The sequence below is a fragment of the Danio rerio genome, chromosome 21, assembly GCF_049306965.1.
Source record: "Danio rerio strain Tuebingen ecotype United States chromosome 21, GRCz12tu, whole genome shotgun sequence".
Taxonomy (NCBI): domain Eukaryota; kingdom Metazoa; phylum Chordata; class Actinopteri; order Cypriniformes; family Danionidae; genus Danio; species Danio rerio.
Window position 1 is genome coordinate 17909130 of NC_133196.1, and position 18452 is coordinate 17927581.

General features: G+C 39.5%; 1 protein-coding gene and 1 long non-coding RNA gene across 3 annotated transcripts in view; both read right to left on the minus strand.

Annotated features, from left to right (window-relative positions):
- Positions 1-1916, minus strand: part of LOC141379840 (uncharacterized) — an 88438-nt gene extending 86522 nt beyond the window's left edge. The window contains exon 1 of the long non-coding RNA XR_012396697.1: positions 1832-1916. This is a non-coding gene — a long non-coding RNA (uncharacterized lncRNA). The remainder of the gene's footprint in view (positions 1-1831) is intronic.
- The window catches only part of unc5da (unc-5 netrin receptor Da), a 357691-nt gene that overhangs the window by 229676 nt on the left and 109563 nt on the right, over positions 1-18452 (minus strand).

Genomic DNA, 18452 nt, shown 5'->3' on the forward strand with positions numbered 1-18452 from the left:
CACATGCGTCCGGCACCTTGAAGACATTTCAGGCAGTCAACATCATGCACGGCAGCCACTATGGGGCTTGTGGAAAGTTGCCAGGCTTTGTCAAGATTGGTAGACAGCATTGACAAATTGTGTTTTTCTAAGGTCATGTGATTGCAAGGTCACCCGTCTGAGCTGATTTAAGCTGAACGAATGCAAAAGCTGTGATGGCAGGAAACACAATGCAGTGTAAAGGAAATGGGCTTTGACACATCAAACCAACACCAGAGTACAAAACGCATCTTTGGAATTGTCCCAGGTCATAGTTTAAAAAAAAAAAAAAAAAGTTGCACTTTATCCCACATTTCTCTAATGTCTCTCTAATCAAACACATCTTACTCAGGTCATCACCTCATTAGTAGAGTCTATAAGACCTAAAATGTCAGACAAAGAAGACATGCAAAATGTGCAGTGCTAGGGGGCGCGCTCCATAAATGTGATTGGGAACCATTGATCTAACTCACTTTTAGTATTGACAAATTCCTCCAGAACAAGCTTTTTGTGACAGTCTCAATCGTTCGACACCTTAAAGGCATTGCATGCAACCTTTTAAATGTGAAATCATTCATAGCAGCCACTAAGGGGTATGAGTGAAGTTGCCAGGCTGTCACAATTGGCAAACAACATTGACTGGCTGTGTTCATACAATTACAAGTTCACTCATCAGAGCTGATTATTGCTGAACTAAGGCAAAATTTGGGATGGCAAAAAACACAATGCAACACAAAGAGTACAAAGTTGATGCCAGAAAACTAGCAGTGGTGAAAGCTAACTGTGGCATTGTTCCATGTTGGCTGTGTCAACTGTATGTTTAAAAATAAAAGGTTGTACTTAGTAAAGGCTAAAGTCAACAGCCAACTAGAAAGACCAGTCAAAACTTACGTAAATGCTCATTTATCATTAACACACTCACCATTTTTATTATAAATGCTGACAATGAAAATTCTTTGCCACCCCATAAATATAAACAAATGTTTCTAGATCTGCCCTGGGTGTCAAAACCGAAGTCATTACATTTACACTTTTGAAACACTGATCAAAGTCATATAGAACAGAGAGTTCTTCCCTCTCTTCTTCCCATCTTCCTAGCCTCAAAAAACTCTAAGCACTAAAATGTAGCGCACGAAAAAACCTTGACTTAAACAGTCATTGTGGGTAGGGGCCAACAGTGTTATTATAACCGTAAACAAACAGGTATCGATCTCATCTAGAGGATAGGCAGAAGTCAGCAACTTTATCAACACCACGGAGAACAGAACAGAGAGAGAGAGAGAGGGAGTATCAGTGCACAAGAAAAATTAAATTGCATTTTGATGATGGATGCACCTGCCTTTGAATAACAAACACCAGCAACAGCAGGCCAGGGAGAGAGCGGAGAATCAACAAAAGAACAACTAAAGAGAAAATGGAGTGATGGTAATGCTAATAACACAGACGATGATTCTTCAGACACTGGACAAGACATTTAATGATTGTAAACAACAGAATTGTTTCTAATTGAAATATTGTAATAGATATGGTGATTGCTATCAAATATTAATGCATGCACATATACGAACATGAAGACATTTTTCTACATGTATACAGTTTAAAGTTGGCATAATTTAAGTTTATGGTACAGTCAATCCTCCCGAACCTGTCTAGATCCAGTCTGGGAGTCATATTAAGGCCTGGTCCACAAAAAATGATGGTGCACCCAGGAAAGCACGTCAGTGCAAGTGATGTTTATTTACATTGTCGTAGAAGCCACAAGAAGTGAGAGTATATTTACAAGTGACTAAATATAAATAATAATACAAAGTACTAAAAGAGTAAAGACAAAAAGTCCCAAGAAAAATAAATCAAATAAACAAATCAAAAAGACTAAAATATATATACAAAAAAGTAAAATAAATGTATCTACAGAATATAACCACTAAAATTTGCTCACGGTACCCAAGTAACTCGCTTGCTGACTAGGTAAACAAAACACTGGTTTGGAGTCTGGCCTCCTTTTTTATAGGCCAGGCTCTACCTCCTATTTGGAGCAACCAATAACAGGTACTGGAAGTTAAAAAATTTAAAACAAGTTTGCTGTCCATATTTCCACATACAATGTAATATTTTCCTTAATGTTCCTCTTTTAAAACAAAACACAAAAACATCACAATCAAAATATTATTAAACAACTTTCATTTTTCAGGACAAATTCCTATTCTACCCCTTAGCCTTTTTTTTTATCCCAACCTATCATTTTTTGCATTCACGTAAAGGGGTGGGGGATGGTGTCCAAATTCTCTTTACCTTGAAGGCGTAGGGCTAAGGGGAAGGGCTAGATAGCTCTTGAAACGAAGATTTTTTTAAGAGCACACTCGAAACCAAAGGGTACAAAAATTTCTCAGAATACTCCCCAACATTTTTAAACCCTTTCCCCTCACACTCTGTTTCAAGGGCCAAAGGAAAGGGTAATGAGGAGGATAGGGGTACAAAAAAAACTGGTATTGGGCCTAAATGTCCGTAGACTAGCGAGATGGCATGTGCACCCGCTAATCTGCTAGCCGAAGTACTAAGGAGAATGCATCATGGTTGAGGTATGTGTATGCATATGTGCATGTATGTGGGCCAGTACTGCCGTTCCCAGCGGTGAAGATCATATCTTCACTCTTCTTATGGTTAGATTTGTTTATTTATCGTAAATGTGTCACATATGCTCACCAAAGCTGCTTATTTAATTCAAAACATATTTCTGAATGGAAAAAAGAGAAAATCTTACTGACCTTCAAACTTAAATCAAAATTAAATAAACAAAGAAAATGATGATTGACTTACTGACAGACTTTGATGGATGGATGGATGGATGGATGGGTGGGTTGGTTGAATGATATAGTTCAAATATAGGTCAATAATCACTATTTTTATGCTTGAAAACAAACCCATAGATTATATCAGTCCAAGACTGCAAAGCCTGATCATTGTACTGAAAATGTCTACCTCATGAGCTGGCATGATACAAATATAACTTTTCAACATTTTGTTATTTATCCATTCAGTGACTTCTAGTCCCGACGTGAAGTTCAGGAGTCTTATTAAAAAAAAAAACATGCTCAGGGCTGATTGAGACGGCTCCTTGTAGGAAGGACCCCGATTGACAGCGCCCAAACGCAGACCTCTAATGAGCTCCCAGAGAGCTGATTCATAATGGAATATCTGGGAGGCCAATAGTCCATCACTAATAATCATATGGTAATGACCAGCTCGCAATCAGGGAGCCCAACAGAGAAGAGCAGTTCATTTCTACCCTTCAAAGCTCTCTCCCTGCCCTGTTCTTTTCTTAATCACACAGGGAAAGAGAGGGGGGGCTGAGGGGGGAAAAGGGCAAGGGCCTGGAAGAGAGTGAATACAGAGATGGAGAAGAAGGAGACCTCTGACGAATCCTAACATTTTCATTTAATAAAAACAGGATCTCAAAATGCAGTGCAGAACGAATAAGTGACAGAGGCAGGCAGTTAGATTGTGCTGTGGGCAGGGGCTTTGGGCAGAATGCTAGTTAATGCCGCTTTAATGTAGCTGCCATCAGAGGGATCATTCATCATAATGTTCTCACTTCATTTGCACAGGCCTCTGAGTACAGCAAGAGTGAATTAGCACCAGCTCTGGGCCCCCCCTGCTCTCGGGGATCGAGGGACAGCCAAATTGGATCTAAATTGATCTAATCCTAAACCAGAAAGGCAAAATTAATGACTTTGCATGGAGAGAGACCCATTCTCTGCATATTATATAAAGAGTCTTTCTGAGGGAGAATATCAGAGCCATTTTGTTCTAACTGAGGATGCGTTAGCAGGAAAGAGATGGAAGTGAAGATAAATGGATTGATCTTGAAATATCAATACGTCGGATATGTGGACTTGAAGGTATCAGTGAATATACCTACATTTGGGGTGTTTGATATTTTGATGTGGTATTCGATTATGGCTGTTCAGGGATTGTTGGTCTGAGTTGTTTATGTTTCCCTACTTGAGTTCCAGGTCCTTGTTTGTTTTTGCCTGGGACTCTCTGTGATTTTTTTTTCTGGTTTAGTTTGTTAATAAATCTTTACTGGACTTACTGTAGATCCACCCAGTTTGTCTTTGCCTCACTCACGTTACAGAATAACTGATTCAACAAAACATTAATTCCACCCTTGTCCATGGCAGTTCTTGAGGGTCACTTGCCATTTTACAGATCATGCATTGTGGATTTCTGGTTTCCCAATATCTTCTTTTGTTTTAAACAAAAGAAAGAAACTTACAGTATGAAGGTTTGGAACCGCTAACAGTAAGTGAGAGTAAATAGTGAGTGAGTTTTCATTTTTGGTTGAACTAACTCTTTAGGCCTTGGCCCATTGTAGCCTCAGCTGTAGAGTCTCATCCAGTCAATGGCTGCCGGTTCAGAACCTAACTGTGTCATAATTTACTGTTCAGAGGCTCTTCCCATGATGGCCACTCTTGAGACCCACAGCCATCTCAGTTCTCTCAAGCATGGCTGTTTCAGCAATTTCAACTGGCAAGGCCATTGTAAGTCTCACTCTGTCAGCTGCCCTGTGGGTTGCCATCCGGTTTGTTTTGTCTACACACCGCTATTCTGCCTGTGATTACCAAAATTCAGCTCCAGTCTAGGATTTTACATCAGAGCCTGCTCCAGCTACTGACTCTGCTCCAGTCCACAAATCTGCTCCTCTCAGGAACCTACTTCAGCCTGTGGCATTATTTCAGCCCTTGATTTCGCTAAAGCAATAGTCTCAGACTCAATTCCTAGATGGCTACAGCTCTGCATAATTTAACACCAACCAGCTCCATCACACACCTGCCTAATAGTTTCTAGTAGTCCTGAATATCTTAATTAGTAGATTCAGGCGTGTTCTATTAGGGTTAGAGCAAAAGGTGAAGAGCTCTGACTCTCCGGAATTGAATTTCAGATCTATTCACTACAAACCTGCTTCCCATTATTCTACTTCAGCCACTGACTCTGCTTTAGATCAAGCTCAAGCTCATGACTCCACTTCAGCCTCTGACTCTGTCCCAGAGTGCGCTTCAACCCATGAGCCTATTTGAGCCCCTGACTCTGCTCCAAATAGAGCTCCAGCCCATGATTCTACTTCAGCCCCTGACAGTGCTCCAGACCAAGCTCCAGCCCATGACTATACTTCACCCCGACTCTGCTCCAGAATGCACTTCAGCCCATGACTCTACTTCAGCCCCTGACTCTGCTCCAGAATGCACTTCAGCCCCTGACTCTGCTCCAGATCAAGCTCTAGCCCATGATTCTACTTCAGCCCCTGACAGTGCTCCAGACCAAGCTCCAGCCCATGACTCTACTTTAGCCCCTGACTCTGCTCCAGATCAAGCTCCAGCCCATGACTCGACTTCAGACCCTGACAGTGCTCCAGATCAAGCTCTAGCCCATAACTCTACTTCAGCCCCTGACTCTGCTTTAGAGCTTTCTCCAGTCTAGGAATGTGCTTCAGTCAAGCACAATGCTCCAGAGCAGTACTCCACTGCATCATTCAAGGAGCCCTCCCCAGAACATGCTCCAACTCAAGAGTTTGCTTCATATTGGTTGTCCTTCAATCCACCTCCAGCCCACCCGATACATTGTAGTGTTCTTGAGCTTGTTTTTATAATCTCTTGTTATACCTGCTCCACTGTGATGGTCATTAGCTTCTCTAAGATGGTCTCCAGCTTCACTTGCTCAACCATGGAGGTATCCTGCCTCACTGTCTGTGCCCAGACTCCCTGTTTTATATTGGTTTCATGTTCTGCTGGCTCTGCCCTGGCTCTCTGCTCCTTCCTTGCCTCCATTTTCCACCTCAGTTTCCTGTTCTCCTAGCTCTGTGCTTTGACCTTTTCCACCTAAATGAACCTGGCCCATCTTTTTTCAAGTTTACTGATTTAATTTACTGTCCATTTCTTTTTAATGGGTTTTATAAACTGATCATAGGTTGTAAAATAGTAAATAATAAAGTAAAAAGCAAATAATAAGAATGATAATAATAGCACATACACACACATATATGTACTCACACGTTTAAACTAAAAGTATAGTACTAATATTGCTTCACAAATTAATTGACCTTAGTATCAAACTAGTCATAAAAAGAGAAAATTAGGGCATATGAAGTAAAAGTACACCAATTTAAAGTTCATCCGTTTGGATACCAAGGCAGGGCATTGAGCTAAAAAGGAAAAGAGCCATACTCTCACACACACTGACCTCTGAGGAACCAAGTCAAGCACACACAGTAACAGAAACACACTTATGCACAAACTGAGACACAACATGCGCACTCAAGTGTGACTGAGCAGCATTTAGGCAGGTAATGACCGCAAATAAGAGATCAACTTACAGTCTGTCATGCGGTAAGTCCAGACATTAACGCACACACAAACACCAAAGCATTCAGAATCATTCTGTGAAGGCAGCCATTGAAATGCACACCTTCAGACATTTAATAATCACATTACATTATTGTCATATTATTTATTATTATTATTATTATTATATTTATTATTATTATTATTATTATTATTGATACAAAATGTTATTATACACACAATTATGTCTACACAAACACCACAATTGCAGCATTCTAGAAAATGACCACAAAAAAAGATGAACTTACAGTCTGCCATGTGGCAAGTCCAAACACACACACACACACACACACACACACACACACACACACACACACACACACACACACACACACACAAACACCAAAGCATCCATAAATGCTCTTCTGTGAAGGCAGCCATTGAAATGCATCCCTCCAGACGCTCAATAAGCAAAAGACATTTGGCAATGACGCTGCTCTCATCAGGACAGCATATTTAGTTTCCTTGCAAACACCTCCACGCTGACATCTTACGCCCCATCACACACACACAAGCCTGTGGTCTCCATTAATGCAATTTCACCTCTGTCGCTCAGTATACACACATGGGCCTCTTTAATGCCGACTCTGAAATGAACACAAACAAGCATACACAATTTAGCAGCTCGTTACTTTACGAGCTTATTAGGCATGGCCCATCACCCTCAGGAGTGTTAACGAGGTGATATTTGGCAGACTCGTTAGGACAGGAACCTATCAGAGCCCAGGGAGAGATCAGGAGATGATGTTCGGTATGTCGCTCACAAGACTGACACACACTGTTAGCGGCTTCATGGGGAACTGTGGTTTTAAAAGAAAGCATTATGCAGGCTGTATCAATGTAGTTGATTTTCAGGAACCAATGAGATTAAAACTGCTTACTAAATTAATGGAATTTTACTGTGATAATTTGAGCGGATAGATCAATATTATACTTTATATACATTATAACAAACAAAGTATGAAAGTCAGCATTACTGTAAGTTGCTAAGACTTTTATTTCAGTATGTTAAAGTACTTCCAACTGAAATGAAATATTAAATTACGGATGGGGTTCCTATTTTCCCACATCCTCATAGTAAAACAATGGTAGGGGGCGTGAGGGGCATGGTTAAGAATATAGAGACTAAAGTTGTCAAACTGAGGTCAACAGAGACCGACTGTCACTCCAAATGTGGAATGAATTATTTGTCCACCTAAAGAATAACAATCAGACCCCCTAGTTTTATTTTTTTGTGATTTTTTGTGATACAAATTTATGATTTTGCTGTGGCAATTCCCAGAAATTTCCAGACAATCTTTTGATTTATATATGTAGATTTTTTACCACATTATGTAGTCTACTGTTAGGTGTGCAATCTGATACAATGACAAATCAAAAAAATAAAGCTTTTCATTTTGGTCTCTTGTCGAGGCAAGATCTAAAACAGATCTAAAACGGTAGGGATTAGGTCAAAGGAAGGTTGTATAACTCTTATTTTTATCCATGATCTTACTTTCCCTCAGATTTCACTCCCCAGAGCATCTGACATGTTCCACTTAGGATATACAGTAGGGCTTCCCCTACTGTAATGCACCTAAAACACATACTGCTGTAAAACTTGTCAATGGCAGGGAAGCTTTTTTCTCCTTAACTGCAGGAAATAAGTTAAATGAAAACATTTATCATTTTTACCCACACCATAATACCAGCCATACATGTGAAGCACAGATAATGTTCTTCAATTCGGTCACGTGCAGCGGTCGTCATCCATGAACCAATCTCCTTCATTGTAAGCTGCTTGCTGTTCTGTCTGTTCTACTGCTCTGTTTGTTTCACATTTTCTTTTGCAGTCTAAAGCACGTCAAACACACAAAATGGCATGTGAGACTTTATTTTTTTGAGAGAAACTCAAACACATCACATGCATTGCATATACAATGTCTATATGCAATATAGACCTGTGACGTAAAAAACTTAATTGCTAACTGAAATAAAAATAATGTGTTTATATGGTCTTGAATTGAATTGCAGAATCACAAACATTTGTGACTTTTTGTTGATTTTGCTTTGGATTCAATGATTGTGGAATTGTGAAAAACTAGGGGGTCTAAATAATGTGCACGAGCAAAATAAATATTGCACATTATTAAGAATAAAAATGCTCAAAATCATAAAATTACAATTATTATGTAAAATAAAAACTTTCATATACATTTTTTCCAATAGTCGGCAGATTTTTTTTTTATCTGGCCTCTGACCTGTAATCTAGCTTGAGCCACAAAACCTGTAACTCCCTTTGTAAAAACCCAGCTTCACTCAAGAGCTGAAGTTCAACAGTTAACCAGCCTCCACTCAGCTAGTGAACACCCCGGAGAACCTCTCACAACTCGATAATGAGACCGTAACCTGGATAGCCCTGCTGTCATGAGGTTACGCTAACATTACACCCAGAGACATGAAACGGTTGGAGGTGATACAGATCTGAAAGTCTATCATTTATCAGCAGACCACAAGTGCCACATCCATCAGAAAGAAAAATCCAAAGAGATACAGTGGCAAAATCTCAAAAACTGTTGTTTAATTACTAATCTTTGACAGAACAGTTGTTATCCTAACCCTTGTAACGCACTCATTGACAATACTCATCAGGGAAAAAAGTATTACTTGGGGTTTTACAAGATTTTTGAACTTTTATGTCTTATAAATAAATAAAAATAAATAAATAATATATTCAATTGAATTCATGCTTATTTCTATAGCGCTTTTCCAATGTGTATTGTGTCAAAGCAGAAAGGAACATAAAAGTTCTAATAAATTAAAACTGTCAATCTAGTCTTCAAAGTTGAAGTTCGGTTTAGTTCAGATCAGTTCAGTGTGGTTTAATTTTCACTGCTAAAAGTCCAAACACCGAAGAGCAAATGCATCCAAGTCTCAAAACCAAGCAAGCTATTGGTGACAATGGCAAGGAACAAACTTCAACAAATTAAAGAAAAAGAAGGAAAAAACTTAGAAAGAAAACCAGGATACAAGTATTTTGTAATCAATGTTAATGAAGCTACTATATATGGTTTCTTGACCAATAGTGTTAATTGCTATTTCAATGAAAATAATTCATAATTACCACTGAGAGAAAAAAAAATCTTGAGAGACGCATTTGACCTTTTATATTTTTATCGTTAACTAAAAGATAGGCTTATAACAAATATAATGTATAATGCATAAGGTCAGTCAGTGCTCCCCATGGTCCGTTTGCCCCTGATCTGAAGTGACCTGTATCATTATAGTAGCAAAATCACAGGGATCATATTAAAGAACAAGTACATCTGTACAGAGCTCCTCCCACAAACATCACCAGGCTGTAAAGATTGACGATTTTCTACTGTGAATAAAAGGTGGGACTTTATTTGTTGGGGCAGCCATACTGAGCATAGTACTTTACCTCATTTATCTTAATAGGAGTGGGCCGCCATTGTATATCTATGTTTACTGGTATCACCTACCTCTATTTTGCATAACAGTTAACAGCATATTGCAGAGGTGCAAACCTTCCCTATGAATACATGTGCTTTGGCATATGCTCCTGAAAACAAAAAAGAGTGTAGCCTTAAGACAGACCCAGAATGCCAATGAAGTGAAGAGTCCCACCCACGACACACACATACACAACCATGCCTAAAGGCTGAGAGACACCTGACATGTTTCATCTAGCACCCTGTCACCTTCCTCTTGTACTATCTTACAGCTGGAGAATAAAAAAATAAAATAAAATAAAATAAAAATCACAACAGTCTGAGAGGCAGAGAACAGCAGGATTTTGTAGTCTGTGAGGTTGAGAGAGACTTTAGGAAAAGAGAAAAAAACAAGCAGAAGAAACTGAAAAAAGCCGCAGGAATGATATTGGCAGGGTGCAAATTATGCACAAATTGTCAGATGAAAATTCTGTCATGTTGTTCCAAATCTGTGTGACTTTCTTTGTGAACAACGAAAATGGAAAGTTTGAATAATTGAACAGTTCTTTTGTTTTTCTGTACAATTAAAATGAATGGGGGGAGGGGGATGCGAAAAAACAGTTGCACATTTTGTTAAAAGAACTGTAATGTTAAGTCAAGCTGAGTCAAGCGTTGTGTTTTAAATCTCTGAATGAAGCATCCAGGATTTGGTGGTCTGTGTGCTGGAGGAAGAGCAGAGAAAGACAGAAAAAAATGAGTAAGAGAAAGTATGAGTAAGCAGCTGGATGAAAAAATAAAGTCCTATGGAAATGTTAGAGGCAAATTATGCAGCAATTGTCTGCCATTTTGTTCCATACCTGTAGGACCAAAATAGATAAATAATAATAAAAATTCTATATCCAATTTCTGAAGTTATAGATCCAATTTCTACATAAATGTTTACATTTTAAAATGTATTTACATGCAACACGGTGGTTAGGTGGTTAGCACTGTCGCCTTAAAGCAAGAAGGTCACTGGTTTGAGTTCCAGCTGAGCCAGTTGGCATTTCTGTGAGGAGTTTGCATATTCTCCCCATGTTGGCGTGGGTTTCCTCCGGGTACTCCAGTTTCCCCCACAGTACAAAGACATGCGCTATAAGTAGGCCCACACGGAATCTGCGCACGCAGAATTTCGCAGATTTTCCGCAGAATTCCGCAGATTTCTGCAGATTTGTAGCCCATTATTAATTGTGTTTATTTACTTGAGTAAATGTGTGTAAATCTATACTTATTCAGTTTTTTTATTAATTACAGTAATATTATTGACTAATATGAAAATGTTCATATGATTTATGCACAGTGCAGTGTGTAAAGTAATATTTTATGACTTTTAGAAGATATATTATATGAGACTTGCTTTGTTTACCAAATAAACTAGATCTAATTGGATTTGCAATTTAAACATTAAATAAAAGTTAAAAGGTATTACTTTTTATTTTACATATTAAGGTTTTATTTATGATACTCCCAAAATAATTCCTCAGAAATCCACAGATTTATAAAAAAATTCTCCACAGAATTGGCAAAAAACTTCCGCAGATTCCGTCTGGCCCTGGCTATAAGTGAATTGAATGGACTAAATTGACAGTAGTGTATGTGTGCGAGTGTGAGAGTGTATGGGTGTTTCCAATTACTTGATTGTAAGAATATTAAAGGAAACAGACACTATCGACTATCTAAAATTATTTACTTCTATAATGAACAACTGAAATTAAAACACACACTGCATAAAACAAGCAGTCACTATTTCTTATTCAAAATAAAAAAGTGAAAATTAATAACTCGAACTTTTGAAAACAAAACAATTTGTTAGTATTATGTTTTTTCTTGATAAAAGTAAATTCTATTTTTAAAAATTCCAATTCTAAAAAAAATAAAATAACTCTTGTATATCCTGTAAATAATATTTTAAACAGTGCATTTCTTGCACCTTCTGTAAACAAATATTTGATAATAATATCAATAATATTGTAAACAATTTTATATATATTTTATTGAAATGAAAAAATATTCCGTCTCAAGGCTTTTCTCGCGCAGCTTCCAATCATCATCAATGTAGTGCAAACGTGCAATGAGTAGTAACATTTTTTGAGAAGTGTGCAGGTATGCAACCATGCAAAGGCTGCGCCTGACCACACTTGTGCTTTTGACGTGCGTCTTAACAGAGTGAAGTCACGTGACTCCCCACTCGGAAAAGGTCAATTGAAAAAAATTGACCTGAAAAAATTTGTTCGATTACAATTTCTGAATGTCGATTTTGATTATTTTCTATTAATCGCCTAGCCACCTCTGATAAATCTGAGACTGAGCCGAAGGAAAATGAATGAGTGATTTAATTAAATTATCTACATTAAAAGTATGAATAAACAATTTACACTGGTTTTAGACTATTCAAAAAATATCACATTTGTACATTTTTTATATAAAAAACTGCATTATTATCTAAATATTTAGATTTACTATTAGGGATGTTGCCATTGGGGAGAAAAAGGGGACAGACTGAATAGGGCCCTGGCAATTTATTCCCACGCTTTCCACTTTTACCGACTGCATATGCCCTGCCCCCACCCCCTGTCTCCAATTTATGATTTGAAGGGCCCACTGATAAATTTTGTGCATAGGAGCCAAAACTGCTTTTACAAATAAAACATGAACCTTCTAAAAGGGCAGAACTTCCCGATTGTTGGTTCATAAAAAACATCAGATTCTGTTCCAAATGTAACCTAAAGACCATGGCCCCATGGAGGTCAGAGGAGTGAGGTTTACCTGCACAGCATTTACTAGCTGGCCTCCGTTACACAAACACAAATTCATGGTATAAATAATTAATTACAAATATAGAAATTAAAAAAGAAATAAAGTTATAGAGATATAAACCTGAACAAATACAGCATTTTTATCTTTGACTGAACCCTCCTTTTAAACCTTGCACCCCAACTCATTGAATCATTCTCGTTTACGGTAAGACGCAAACAGTGTGAAAGTAACCAGAGGTCTACGAGGAGATATTTTTGTTCCATGGATCTGACCAAATTGAGGATGCTACAGCGCTACGAAATCCATTACAACCCAATTATACGAGCCAGTTTTGGGCCGGGTCTAGGCTGCTCTCTCTGAAAGGGCTCTGTTTAATCCACAAAGAGAGGCTAATGGGAAATGTGGAAATAGAATCCACACTTCAGTAAGTTTGAGGGGGATTTGGCAGGATTAATGAACTGCCAGGTTTACTGTCAACATGCGGGAGAGAGCAATCCTTTACAAGGCACAGGAATACAGCATCAGGCCGTCAGCCCACACACACACACACACACACACACACACACACACACACACGTGCGCACACAGCCAGCCTTACGGTCTAAGTGAAGCATCATAACAATGACGCCAACATCATCCAATGCACGCTACATTTAAACCAGAGATAGCTTTTTACATTCAGCTAAAGGGATACACAAATTTCTCTGCGGCTTTGTGTCTACATGTCTCTCTTGCTCAAAAGCCTCAAAAGAAATGCCAGCGCTGTAGCCAGCCAATGCAACCGCCATTGAAAACGTGCTCTTGATTTGAATGCAGGCAGTGCGTCTCAAATCTGTGCAGCTGTGATATGCTAACTTTCACTGTCATGATTTCACACCTCTGCCATCAAATGAGCAAAGAAAATGCTCTTTTTATGGTTGCATACTCTCCCTCTATATATATGTATGTAAAAGAGAGGCTTGCTGGACCAATGCCAAGGTCATGGGTTCGATTCCCAAGAAAAAAAAAAAAGAAACAAGAACTGATGAAATGTGTATCTTGAATGCAATGTAATTAGTTTGGATTAAAGCGTCTGCCAAATGTATTAATGCAAATTTGAAATTAGTGTTAAATGCCAAAACTTTCTGAAGTCTAAAATTGAAAAGCGAGCATTACATAAATATTCCCTGTTGGAAAATCCAGCCCAAACCAGTTTGGGATGGGAAGCTTGTAGCTAAGGCAGACATCACTATTATTATTTCCCATACTTAGATTTGGGGGTTTGCTCTAAATCCCTTATGTGCTGCGGGCATAAATGATACCTCAAATTGCATGGCTTGTTGAGGAAAGGTGTGCTATTACTTTCTGAAGCAATCACACTCCCAAATTTTGCCTGGTGGGCGATATAGTGTGAAGAAGAAAAAAATCCACAGACTTGAAAGATGGACCAGAGCCATATCTGGAAACCAAAATATCACACAGATTTGGACATGGACTCTGTAAGCAACCCTGAACACCTCAGCAACCACAAAGAATGCCAACAAATATCACCCAGAGATCCTAGCATTTCCATAACAACCATTTGTAGAACACAGAAAAAAAAAATCTGGATTAATAATGAATCAAACACACTAGAAATAGCTTGATATTGTCTAGTTAGTTAACACCAAGAACACTATAACAACCTCATAGCAAAGAAATAGTAATTAGTATACATTCTTCTGATTGCATAACAACCAGGCACCCTACATACACCCTAGTTACCAACTCAAAAACCTCAAACTTCCCAAAAACTACTAATAGCTTCCTAGTAAAAACAGACAAATGTAACATCCTGGGAATCTCCCAAATACTGTATCAATTGCATATCATCCCCTATTACCCATAAATCAATACATTAACACTCTAAAAGCCAAGAAAATGGACGTCCATCCTTAGTTTAACACAGAATTGGGCGTGGGCTCACCTAGACCAGGGATACCTAAACTCGCTGTTATTGCCTCAACATACCGGCACGGATATTTCTTGAAATCCTAGTGAGAGCTTGATTAGCTAGCCCAGGTGTGTCTGACTGGGGTTGGAACTTAACTTTGCATGCAACTGGCCCTCTAGGACCAAGTTTAGGCATCCCTGACCTTGAACAGGGGTGTCCAAACTAAGACCTGAAGGGTTAGTGTCCTACATATTTTAGTTCCAACCCCAATTAAACACACCTGAACCAGCTAATCAAGCTTTTTCTAGAAATACTACAAACTTCCAGTCAGGTGTGTTGCAGCAAGTTGGAGGTAAACTATGTAGGACACCGGCCCTTTAAGACTGAGTTTGGACATCCCTGCTCTAGAATAACTGCATTTCAATGCACAATTACAATTAAATAACTTTAGATAATGCTCTAGCAACCAGTCAGTCCTCATAGTAACTTCATACCAATGTCCATGAGACCAACCAGATACCTCAGAAATGCATAGCAACCATCGTTACCACTGAGAACTTCTTAGTGGCTGCTTAGCAACCACCCCTAGAAACTACATAAACCGCAAAGAACACATACATTCTAGTGAACACCCACCTAAATCACCCTTAAACAGGTCCTGGAGGGCCGGTGTCCAGTAAAGGTTAGTTCCAACCTGTGATGGCCAGTGTGGTGGCCACACATTGAGAGTGAGGCATGCACACACACACACACACACACACACACACACACACACACACACACGTTATACTTATTCATTTAAGATTATTTATTGGTCACAGTTCAGTTATTGTGTTTATACATTTTCGTTTCATTCATATCTGATTTAAATAAGACTCATACACTTTCAGTTTCTCATTACCTTTCTTTATTATTCACAGTACATTTATTACTATTTTGGGTGCACACAAAATCAGTTATCTGTACTGTATGTTTTGTTAATTTAGTTTTCTTTTGAGTTTAAGTTACCGTGCTGCAGTGCCGACGAGGAACAGAGTTTCCGGGTGTGGTCCGCCCAAGTAAAGGTCCGACGTGCCGCGAGATGCCGTCTTTTGGTTCCGCCTGCCGATACCATTGGCTTAATGGCTTGGAGGGAGAGCTCATGTTTAGTTTAGGTTCAATAATGATTTGCAATGTTTGTTTATTCAGATTTATATTTAGTTTTGCCTCATTTATAATTTATTTAACTTTATATTTAGATTTGTATTTAGATGTTTGGCTTAGTTTATTGTATTTGTAAATTGTATGTTTTTGTCTCCCCCTTCTTGTTTAATGTGGACTAGTCCCTGTGCTATAAATGTGGTCTGTCTTGTCATTTCATGGAGTTCTGTTTTTGGTTTAGACATGATTTGTTTGGTTTGAACTCAGTTTGTTTTCCTTGTTTAGTTTATTGTTCTTTCAATTGATTTAATTATTTAATTAATTTATTTTTGAACTTTTTGTAAACCTTTTTGACTTTATTAAAAATAATTATTTTTGAAAATCTTCTTTTTTGTATGCCCCTTACTGTACGTGCTGGCTCGGTCCCTCACAAGTGGTGTCAGAAGTGGGATTTGCCAGTAGGGTGCATAGTTTTTTTTATTTTTGCTTTGGTGAACTTTCTGGGCCATGAACCGAGGAGGACGAAGAAGAGTCCTAAAGGCTGTTTCAGTGGAGCAACTGGATGAAGTTGCACAAGAGCTGGGGGATGAAGAATTACAGGAGGTGAGAGAATTTGATGTGGAGACTGAATGCACTGAACCAACAATAGCTGACTTGACAGGCTTGTTGAGAGCTCACATGGCAAAAATGGAGGCTCAGGAAGCACAAAGAATTGCAGAGCTGGCCCAGCAGGAACGCCGATTCAAAGCTCTCCATCATCAGTTTGGCCTGTTGCAGCTGGAGGTGCAGGCTCGCACCACTCCTGTTCCAAATCCTTTGGTAACATCTCAAGATGATTTGGATCACCCAGATGGGGGTGCTGGTCCAAGTAGGCCATTATCTCAGTCAAGTACCTGTCGGAGAGAGGGAGCTGAAGCCCGTGATACAGGTCAGTGCCAACTTAAAGAGCCTAAATTGGAAAAGTTGTCTGATGGTGATGATGTTGAGCATTTCCTAATTACCTTTGAGAGAATGGCAGCAGTTTGCCGATGGCCAAAAGAGGAGTGGGTATTTCATCTGATTCCCCTTCTGACGGGTAAGGCCCGGGCTGCTTATGTTCACATGGATGTTGATGAATCTTTGAATTATGATGAACTTAAATCTGCAGTATTAAGGAAATATGACATCAGTCGAGAAACCTACAGGCAGAGGTTTCGGTCTCTTGAAGTAGAACACCTTGAAAGCCCTAAAGAACTATATGTGAGGTTAAAAGAACTGTATGGTAAATGGATGCAGCCAAAAAGTAAGTCTATTGAAGAAATTGGTGAAGTGATCATTCTTGAACAATACTTGAGAATGTTGTCTCCAGAGCTACAGGTGTGGGTACGAGAACATGATCCACAGTCGGCTTCACAAGCGGCAACACTGGCAGATGTGTTTGTGGCAGCACGTCAGAGAAATCAGTCCTGGTGGTGGAAATCCAGCCGAGATGACCGGAGAGCAAATCCTCCACAGCAGTCTATGAGAAACTTCCCTGGTGCTGGTAAGCCTCCTGGAGGAGGGCCTGCATTTGTCAATGCTCCTAAGAATTATAGGAAAATGCCAATATGTTACCTATGTAATCAAGAAGGTCATACCAAGCCCATGTGCCCTAGAAATGTAATCAAGAATACTCACCTGTGTTATGTGCCCAGGCATCTTGCAAAGCCAGCCCCTAAAGCTGAACGCTCACCAGCAAGCACCACTGTTGAGATTAATGGGAAGGAAATGATTGCTTTGGTTGATACCGGGAGTGATCAGACTTTGGTACACATGAAGTGCATTTCTCCAGCCCTCCTTCGCTACACCAACCTGAAGGCTGTCCGCTGTGTGCATGGTGACGAAAAGCTGCTACCCACTGCAGAGGTCTATCTGAAGGTGAGAGGTCAGATTTACTTCTTGGAGGTCGGTGTAGCTGACAACCTACCTTTCCCTGTAGTCTTGGGGCATGACCTGCCAGTACTGTGGGACTTATTGCAGCCACCATCCACCTGTAACATGGTTGTTACTCGAGCCCAGAGCCATAAGAGAGACGAAAGTAAAGAGTTGCTTGCTACGCTACCATTCTTTGATGCAGAAATCGATGGCTCAACTAAACCTAGGAAATCCAGACGACAGAAACGGTTTGAGAAAATCCAATATAATGCTTCCGTAATGCCTGTTGATAAGTTTGCTGAATTCTCACCCAAGTTTAAGCTGCCGGTCAACATTGTGCAGATGCAACAAGAGGATGCCAGTCTTGTTCCTTATCTGGAGAGAGCAAAGCAGGAGGATGGAAAAACTGTTGATGGAGAGACAAAGGAAAGATTTTGTATGTACCAGGGTCTACTATATCGTCAGATGGGACAAGTGACACAACTGGTGGTACCACAGTGTGTCCGTGAAGTTATCCTTACTCTGGGTCACTCGATTCCTTGGGCTGGCCACCTGGGGAAACGTAAAACCATCGCCCGGATCAGAAAACACTTCTATTGGCCTGGTCTGAACTCAGAAGTAGCCCAGTACTGTAAAACCTGCCCTGAATGTCAAAAAGTGTCCTCTGACTGCCCAAGGCGGGTCCCTCTCCAACCACTGCCACTCATAGGCACTCCATTCGAAAGACTGGGAATGGACATAGTTGGACCAGTGGAGAAAAGTCGTTCGGGTAACCGATTTATGCTTGTAGTGACTGACTATGCCACTAGGTATCCTGAAGTGTTTCCCTTAAGGTCAGTTAAGGCCAAGTACGTGGCTACCTGT